Here is a 7,757-nt window from a genome sequence, read left to right as displayed (position 1 = left end):
CCGTGCCCAGGCCACCCTGCTGCCTCGCAGCCACGGCCCCCGCCCGCCCGCCGGCCCGCGGGCGTCCTCGACCTGACCCCGGAGCGCCAGCCCGGCAGGCCCGGGATGCGACGCGCCCGAGGCCGGAGCCTGGGGGCCTGACAGAGCCGCTTCAGCCCTCGGGCACCACCCAGCACTCGACCCGGGACAGCACTCAGTCCCGGAGGGCGTTTCCTCTGTGCCTCCGTTAGGGCGCTGCTCCCAGGGCTGGGCGCGTGAGCCGGCGAGAGTGTCTTCCCTCCTTTCACCTGTCTTACCTTCTTTCAGCCCCCAAAGGGACTGGATTTCAACCATTAGAGTCTTTGCGGGAAACTCCCAAATGTACGTGCATTTAGATCTCTTTCCTCCGATTAAATGAGTATAAACACTGTAAGGGTTGAGTGAGTACTGAGTTGAGTGACGTACTCAGCAAAAACTAAATGCTAAGTACAGGTCGAAAATCGCTTTCCAAAAAGCTGTAGTTGAACTAATAATAGTGATGACAACAGAAAAGTTTTAATTCCTTGGTAGTATCCTTTTATTTTACACTTCATAGGAAGTGGATTTCACCTCTTAGTCTTTACATGAAGCTCCAGCTATGACAGCTGACATTAAAATAAGGGGACCAAGAGTGAGGATTCCTTCTTCTTGGCAATCACCACCTCTTTTCAAAAAGCCCTAGGTAACTGAGCCAAGGTAGCTTCTCTAACTCTTCTTTTATAAATATTCCATTTATTGTAGAAAATATGATCACTTTGTATTTTGAGAATAATTCTCGTAAAGATGTAACACCTCGATTTTATAATGAAAGTGTTACAAGTGAAACTCTTCTTGTGCTTACCTGCTTATAGTAAATAAAGGAAGGTGCCATCCTGTCTCAGATATTTACCATTTTTGCTTCACTTTCTTCACTTGTGAAGTTGACAGAATGAATTAAAAACCGCAGTCTGTGGTGCAATAATAATATGCTATTCAGAAGTCACATCCCACATGGCGACTCTGGTTGGAATCCCTAGCCTGCAAACCTGAACCCTGCAGGGCAGGCACACCAGTGCCCAAGATCAGACAGGTTGGAGGACTGAAGGAAGGGATCCCAGCCCACTAGACCCAGTGGAAGATGCTCATGTCTCTCTCATGTCTCATTTGCATGCACGTGCTCTATCAAAAATAAATTACCGGGGGAAAAATACACAAAAATTCTAGGGCCAGACAGTAGCATAGTAATTAAAGGAGCCAAATCCCACAATGGCAGATTCAGGTTCCAATCCCACCCTGGTGGGATTGAAAAACTTGCTGGCTCTCTAGTGTGCCCAAATCCTAATGTTGTACAAATGGAAGAGAAGGGATTACTGGAATGACCATATTCCCACTGAGGGGTGCTTTCTCCCTCGTCCTCTCCCGCCCTCTCTCTTAGCCTCTCTCTCAGTCTCTTTCTGGTGAGCGCATGCATCCCCAGGCAATAAAAAACAAAACAAAACAAAACAAAAAAAATACAGCTCTGACCAGTAGTTAAATTTTTTTTGCATGAAAATTACTTTTACTGAAAAGGTAGAATTGTTAGGAGGCTGACAGATGGCGTGGTGTTTAAGGCACTGGCATGGTTGACCACAGTTCAAGACCCAGATCTGCCGACTCGCTTTCTCTCTTTCTTTCTCTCTCTCTTTTTCTGGTTTAAAATAAATAAATAGGTAAATAAATAAATAAATAAATAAATAAAATAATTTTTTAAAAGGTAGAATTGTTAGTGCCTGAAACTGTTGGGAACAAAATAACAAGTCCAGGTAACTCTCGAAGCCAACTAAGCCCTAAGTATGGTGTGTGAGCAAGAAGTCTGGGCAGCCGTTGGGAGACTTGGGTGTTATTCCTGATTCCTGGCACTGCATCATCCTTGTAACTTGGCAGGGTTCTCTTTTTTTTTTTTTTGGAGACACTTTCACTATAGGGCACATGCTCTCGCCAGACAGACAGAGAGACATAGAAAACGAGAAATCACCCCCCAGGGGGATGGTCATGCCGTAATCCCTTCTCCTCCATTCTCCTCTCGGGATCTTGGGCATGCACGCACATGCGCCCGGCGTGAGTTTTAAGCCACCGGGTCTGGGATGCGAACCGCTGTCGACTACGTGGAGTCCAGCTACACAGCCATTATGCCAACCGCTGGTTCCCTGGAAGGGTTCTCTTAACCCATCCATGCCTGAGTTTCTTAATCTATAGAATAAGTTCTCATCTTTAAGATCCTTTCTAGCTTTAAAATACAGTTGCTGGGCTGACCCTGTGTAGCCTAGTGGTTAAGGGGATGGGGGGTCCATCCATGTGGTGGGTTACAGTTTGAATCCCACCCCAGTAACCTAAAACACACATTGGCACATGTGTCTATGTGCCAAAAATACTATAAGATGGAGAAATGGAAGAGAAGGGATTGCAGCATGACCATGCCCCACTGGGAGGTACTTTCTCCTTCTCCCTCCTACTCTGCTATCTCTCTCATGTAATACACATGCTTCCTAGCAATTGAAAAAAATAAAATTCAGTTTCTGAATATATTGGTTTTTAGTAGGAAATGGTATAAATGCAGTCTCAAAATAAATCAGATTTAGGGATGGGAAATCATAATGAGGAATTATGTACTAGATTTTGTGATAAATTCTTTTATCCAAAATTTGGTATTTTTTATCCTTATAATGTTTTTTTTAAAGAATTATTTTATTTAACTTTATTTGTTTGTTTGTTTGTTTTAATTTGACCAGAGGGGGACAGAGTGAGAAAGAGAATGAGAGACAGAGAGCAAGCCACCAAGTCCAGGACTTGAACGGCATTTGGCCATGTGGGAGTCCAGCGCCTTTAACCACCACCCTACCTGCTAGCCCCCAGATATCTTTTATCTTTAAAAATATGCCAGAGGGCATGTGCACTTGCTGGAGAGAAAGAGAGAGAGTGAGAACACATTCATCATGGAGCATGATCACATCCCAATCGCTTCTCCATTTCTTTACCATATCACGACTTTTGGGACATGTACACTTGTCTCCTTCCTGAACTCTGTAGGACCTGACAGCTTAAAAATCACACCGGGGGCCAGCAGGTGGCAAACTGGTTATGGTGCTACACTCCCACATGGTCAACCACGGTTCAAGTCCCAGACTGTTGCCTTGAAAATCATGTCAGGTGTGCTTGCGTGCATGCTCAAAATCCCAGGAGGAGAATGGAGGAGAAGGGATTGCAATGTGGCCATCCCCCACTGAGGGGTGATTTCTTACTTTTCCTTTCTCTCTGGTGAGTGTGTGCATCCTATGACAAAAACCTTTTTAAAAAATTAATAAATATCACACCAGACGGCCAGCGGATGGACTTTCACGATTGACCACGGTTCAGGTCCCAGACTTCATGGCTTGAAAATCATGCCGTTTGCATGTTTGTGCGTGCCCAAGATCCCCAGAGGAGAATGGAGAAGGGATTGCAGCCTGGCCATCCTCCCTGGGTGATGATTTCTCACTTTCTGTCTTCTGTCTCTCCAGCGAGCGCACACACCCTAATAGCAAAAATCTGTCTCAAAAAAGAAAGAAAAAATTCTTACAAGGCTTGGGACCAGCAGTTGGCATAATGGCTATGTCGCTGGATTCCCATGTAGTCGACCGCAGTTTGAGTCCCAGACTCAATGGCTTAAACTCAAGCTGGGTGTGTGTGGGTGTGTGTGCCCAAGATCCCGAGAGGAGAATGGAGGAGAAGGGATTGTGGCATGACCATCCCCCTTGTGGGGTGATTTCTTGCTTTCTGTCTTTCTCTGTCTTACTGGAGAGTCATGCGCCCTATACCAAAACCCTCTCAAAAAAAAAAAAAAAATCTTACAAGGCTAAAATCAAGGTGTCAGCGAGGCATCATTGTTTTGGACACTGTAAGAGAACAGCTTGTTTCTTTGCCTTTTCCAGTTTCTAAAACCACCCACAATCCTTGTTTGTGGTGATCACATCACTCCACTTCAGTCGTCACATGGGACTGTTTCTTCTACCTCCCACTTTCAGGTATAAGGACCATTATGATTACTTTGGACCCCACCTAGTAGGTTAGCATAATATCCTTGCAAGATCCTTAACTTAATCACAATTTCAAGTCCTTTTTCCATGGAAGGTAGTGCATCCACCAGTTCTGGGACTTAGCACAGGAACATCTTTGGGGAACTGTTATTCTGCCTGCAGTACCAGTGCGCTCGCCAGACAGAGACAGACAGAGAGATAGAAAGCAAGAAATCACCCCCCCAGGGGGGATGGTCACACCGCAATCCCTTCTCCTCCATTCTCCTCTTGGGATCTTAGGCACGCACGCACACGCGCCTGGTGTGAGTTTAAGCCATCGAGTCCAGGACTCGAACCCCAGTCAACTACATGGGAGTCCAGCGACATAGCCACTACGCTAACTGCTGGTCCCACAACGTCTACTCTTGTGAACAATTACAAGTCCAAGCAAACAATTAATGAGTGGGACAGAAGGGTCCTGAATGATCTAGTACTAGAATGCACCTCTAAATTCTAATGATCCTTTACTGGATTACACATAGATGGCAACAGCAAACAGCTATTAGGAACTAGGTGAGAGTAACCTTTGAATGGAATCTCAGCTCTGACACTAGTAGTGGTGCAATCTCAGGCCACTGATTTTAACTGCTTAGTTTCTTCGTTTGTAAAATGTAGATTATATTACCTCCTCCCTCCCAGGATTATGGAGAGGATCAAGTAAGATAATGTATGTAAAACTCCTGTCCAACACAGAAATAGGAACCTTGGGGCTTATATTACCACCAGTGCAGAGTGCAGGTAGAAGTACCAATTTTACTAACTTACAGGCAACAGTCACCTAGCAGTCCTGATCCTCATTGATTTTTTTTTTTTTTTGAGAGATTTTCGCTATAGGGCGCGTGCGCTTGCCAGACAGAGAGAGATATTAGAGACAGAAAGCGAGAAATCACCCCACAGGGGTGATCCTCATTGATTTTGAAGGCTTAACTCAAATTTGTTTACTCAAGGTTCCTTAAGGGACCAGCAGATGGTGTAATGGTTATGTTGCTGGACTCTCATGAAGTCAACTGTGGTTCGAGACCCAGACCCAGTGGCTTAAAACTCATGCAAGGCACATCATGTGTGTTTGCTTGCCCAAGATCCCGAGAGAAGGGAGGAAAGGGGACTGTGGCATGGTCATCTTCCCTCAGGGGTGATTTCTCACTTTCTGTCTCTCTGTCTCTACCTCTCTTGTGAGTGCATGTGCTGAGCCCTATAGCAAAAATCTCTCTCTAAAAAATAAAAGGGGCCAGCAGGTAACATGGTGGTTAAAGGTGCTGGATTCTCAAATGGCTGATCGCAATTTGAGTCCTGGACCTAGCAGCTTGCTTTCTCGCTTTCCCTTTCTCTCTCTCTGTCTCTCTCTGATCAAATTAAAAATTTATAATAACAAATGGAATTAATTAAATAATTATTTACAAAAAAATAAAAAGAAAAAAGAAAAATTGGAAAAGTGAACACCCTCTACTGCATAGTCTCCCAAGCAATAGGTCTGTGACATATAAAAGTTTGAAAATATTTTTTCATGACCTATCTAAAAATTTACAAAGAAGATTATGCAGAAAAATTCTGCTTGAGCCCCACTCTCCATTAGGAGACATCACGCTTTCAGCTCCCACAGCCACTTTCTGACAGAGACAAGTGCAAGCATAAAGATGCTCACCACATTAAAATGCACCTTTCTGCCTACATGCCTTCCTAACTGACATATCTCTCCCAACCCACGCCTGAGCTAAAAGTCTGACGAACAGGCATGTCAAGTATTTTTTTCTAAATTCCAGTTTGAACTTAAACTAGAAAATAAACACAGGGGGAGGTGTGTGTTAGTGTGATCTCTGACTCACTCTCTGATTCATGAAATGCTGGGTCTTACATGTCTCCTCTCTACTTCTAAGTTAGGAGTGTGACCTCACAGTAAAGGAACTTATCAGCCATCTGGGTTATGTGAAGAGGTACTGAAACAATAGTGAAATGCAATAAGCAGTGAAATATTGGTTCAAAATGGCCCCAAACTCTGTATTTTTAAATACCTGCTTTAATGGTGTAAATACAGACCACCTTCAGTCTATCAATTCACAGAAATGATTATCAGATTCACCTACTGGATACATGCATGTAAAATCTCAATCATAATGTTAGCCCATAGTGCATTAATAGGGGCTACCAGGTAGCATAGTTATTAAGGTGCTGGACTCCTGTGTGGTTGAACATGGTTCGAGTCCTAGGCCTGGTGGTTTGAAACACACCAGGCACTTGTGTGCCCAAAATTCTTTCTTTCTTTTTTAAGGATTTTGGGCCTGGCAAGTGGAATGGTGATTTGGGGGGCTGGATTCCCACATGGCTGACCGCAGTTCAAGTCCTGGACCTGGTGGCTTGCTTTCTCACTTTCCCTTTCTCTCTCTCTTCAAATTAAAAAAGAAGTATAACAAATGGAATTAAATAAATAAATAAATTATTCTTTAAAAAAAAAAAGGGAGTTTTGGCTATAGGGCACGTGAGCTCGCTGGAGAGACAGACAGAAAGCAAGAAATCACCCCCCAGGGGGGATGGCCACGCCGCAATCCCTTCTCCTCCATTCTCCTCTCCAGATTTGGGCCTGCATGCACATGTGCTCGGTGTGAGTTTTAAGCTACCGGTTTTGGGACTTGAACTGCAGTTGGCTACTGGGAGTCTAGTGATCATTATGTGATTTTCTAGTCCCATGTGTCTGAGACGAGAATGAGGAGAAGGGATTGCAGCATTGACATCCCCCCCCCCCGAGGGGGGGGTGATTTCTCACTTTCTGTCTCTGTGTCTCCCTGTCTCTCTATCAAGCACACATGCCCTGTAGCAAAAGTCTCTAAAAAGAAAAAAAAAAGGTGCGTTGATAATAATTATATTGTAATGATAAAGTAGCATTTGGTTACCTAAATTATAAAACCATACAAAAACAGCATCTGAGAAAAGAAAATGTGCTAGTAAGATAGGATGGCAATCCTTTGTTTAGCTTCCTTTACTACAGGACAGCAAGTGGTGTGGTGGTTAAGGCCACTGGATCTCACATGGCTGACTTGTACTGTTAAGAGTCCTAGACCCAGTGTCTTGAAGAACATGCTGGGCATGTGTGTGCGTGTCCCAAATCTCAAGAGGAGAATGGATGAAAAAGGATTATGGCATAGCCATTCCCCTTTGGGGGATGCTTTCTCACTTTCTCTGTTTCTGTCTCCCCAGTGACCACACGTGCCTCATACTGATTTTTTTTAAAGAGATTTTTACCATAGGGCGTGTGCATTCACCAGGAAGACAGAGAGAGACAGAGACTGAAAGTGAGAAATCACCCCCAAGGGAGCTACAACCCCTTCTCCTCCATTCTCCTTTCGAGATCTTGGGCACTCATGCACATGTGCATGGCATGAGTTTGAAGCTGCTGGGTCAGGAACCCCCAACTGTGGTTGACTACATGGGAGTCCAGCGACATAACTATTACGCCGTCTGCTGGTCCCCTTAGTCCTTTTCTTTTTTTTTTTTTTTTTTGAGAGAGGTTTTTGCTATAGGGTGCATGCGCTCGCCAGAAAGACAGAAAGCAAGGGACCAGCAGTTAGTGTAATGGCTATGTCATTGGACTCCCACGTAGTCGACCGCGGTTCTCTTCCCGGACCCAGTGGCTTAAAACTCACACCGGGCGCGTGTGCATGTGTGCCCAAGATCCCA

This window comes from Tupaia chinensis, unplaced genomic scaffold (assembly GCF_000334495.1).
Source record: "Tupaia chinensis unplaced genomic scaffold, TupChi_1.0 Scaffold000350_1, whole genome shotgun sequence".
Lineage (NCBI taxonomy): Eukaryota > Metazoa > Chordata > Mammalia > Scandentia > Tupaiidae > Tupaia > Tupaia belangeri.
The sequence above is the reverse complement of the archived record's forward strand: the minus strand, read 5'-3'. Positions refer to the sequence as shown.